This window comes from Mandrillus leucophaeus, unplaced genomic scaffold, assembly GCF_000951045.1.
Source record: "Mandrillus leucophaeus isolate KB7577 unplaced genomic scaffold, Mleu.le_1.0 Scaffold1075, whole genome shotgun sequence".
Classification (NCBI taxonomy): Eukaryota; Metazoa; Chordata; class Mammalia; order Primates; family Cercopithecidae; genus Mandrillus; species Mandrillus leucophaeus.
Window position 1 is genome coordinate 559,678 of NW_012098932.1, and position 2,526 is coordinate 562,203.

Consider the following 2,526-nt stretch of genomic DNA (forward strand, 5'->3'; position numbering starts at 1 on the left):
TATTTCATAAAGTTAACAACACTTAAATGCTGATATGAAGTCAATAAATCTTATGTCACATGACAAAGGAAAAAGGAGATAAAATGAATATATTTTCTTAGTACAAGTGTACACATGCACAAATATGTTCTTAACAAAAGGAGGAGGAAATACTAATGACAATTACAGTCCTTGTTGCTGCAACTGGTCATGCGGTCGTAGCTGGTCTTGACGACTACCTTCTTCTACTATTCATTCTGTATTCCCCTTGCCCTCAGCAAGCACCTCAAAAGGGCATGGTTTTTTAGCTGGTAGAGTGACCCAAACCTTCATTCCTGGAGGGTCTGGGCCATTTGTAGTCCTGCCTGAATTGGGTTGTTGTAGTTTCCCATTGACCTTAATCATAGGGCATGGTAATACTAAGAGACACCCTAATGGATCTCCTGTATTCCATTCATACTCTTCCTTACCTCCATTGTGGAGTAGTAGACTGATGTCATCTTGATAGTATGGCTGAATCACCCCAATCAACACTGTAACTCCCTCTTAACCTGTTGACTTAGAGGTAGGAGGAGCCCAAAGTGGCCAGGTGACAATCTTAACTTCCAGCTCAATGGAATCGTTGTGTCTCCTGGTGGCAGCATTCCTCCTTCTGGAACTAAGACCTCCAGGTCAGTAGGACATAATGTCGCAGGAACAGGAAGCATAAATTTTGCTAGTAGGTCACTAGGGGTGATGATGGGTGGAGGTGATGTTGAGTGGTGCCACTTCCATTTCCACCCCTTGATTCCTGGATCCATGAATCCTCAAGGAGAAATCCACAGGAGAAATAGTGTCATACATTGGACGTGAATTCAAGGTATACACAGTCTGCTGGAGAATTTTTTGCCAGCCCTTCAAAGTATTGTCACCTAGTTGGCACTGTAATTGTGACTTTAAAAGGCCATTCCACCGTTTTATTAATTCAGCTGCTTCAGAATGATGGGGAACATGGTAAGGCCAGTGAATTCCATAAGCATGAGCCCACTGCTGCACTTCTTTAGCTGTAAAGTGAGTGCCTTTGTCAGAGGCAATGCTGTGTGGAGTAATGTGATGCTGGATAAGGTATTCCATGGGTCCCACGGATGGTAATCTTGGCAAAAGCATTGTGTGCAGGATAGGCAAACCCATATCTGGAGCAAGTGTCTATTCCAGTGAAGACAAACTGCTGTCCTTTCCATGATGGAAGAGGTCCAATATAATCAACCTGCCAACAAGTAGCTGGCTGATCACCCCAAGGAATGGTGCTACATCTAAGGCTCAGTGTTGGTCTCTGCTGCTGAGAAATTGGGCACTTAATGGTAGCCGTAGCCAGGTCAGCCTTGGTGAGCGGAAGTCCATGTTGCTGAGCCCATTCATAACCTCCATCCCTATCACCATAGCCTCTTTGCCTGGCCACAGCAGGCACGATGCCTGTACCTTGGCATCCTTCCCTTCATCTCTTGTACAGAGCGTACAAAATAACAGCTTTAGATAAAATTCAGCCAACAGGTACATTTTGTTTGGCCATGCCATGATTTTTAAAAATTGAATTCATTACCAAAAATTTAAAAGTTGATGAATTCCACACATTTAAAAAATCCACATTTTCAGTTCTCTCCAATTGGCCAGAGTCATTCAAGGCCCTTTTGTCTACACTAACTCCATGCACTCATTTGCTTGCCTGGTTCCTGTAAGTATTGCAGTTTGCCATCCTGCTATAGAGGTTCCAGAGAGAGTATGGATTCTATGTGATTTAGCTTACAAATGCATGGAGCGTTCACATTGCTTCTATGTTTTCCTCTCCTGTAAAGGAAAAATTAAACTAACATGATTGTGAACCTGATATGCACTAGAGTTTTTTTTTTTAATTGTTGTGGTAAAATACACATGAAGTTTACCCTCTTAACCAGTTTTAATTGTATAGCTCAGTAGTATTAAGTACACTCATGTTGCTATGCAACCATCACCACCATCCATCTCCAGAACTGTTCTCATCATGCAAAACTGAAACTCTATACCCATGAAACAACAATTCCCCATTCCCCTCTCCCCTATTCCCTGGGAACCACTGTTCTATTCTCTGTCTCTATGAATTTCATTACTCTGTGTGCCTCATATATGTGGAATCATACAGTGTTTGTCTTTTCATGTCTGGCTTATTTCACTTAGCAGAATGTCCTCAAGGTTCATTCATGTTGTAGGATGTGTCAGTATTTTTCTTTTTAAGGCTGAATAACATTCCATTGGATGCATAAACCACATTTTGCTTATCTGTGCATCCGTTGGCGGACACTTAGGTATCTTCCTTCTTTTGGCTATCATGAATAATGCTACTATGAATGTGAGTGTGCAGATATCTCTCAAGACTGTGCTTTCCATTCTTTTGGTTATTTACTCAGAGGTGAAATTGCCAGATCATATGGCAATTCTTTTTTAAATTTTTGAGGAAATGTCATACTGATTTCTACAGCAGTGTGTGAATCCATTCTTGCATTGCTACAAAGAAATACCTGAGGCCAGGTGCAG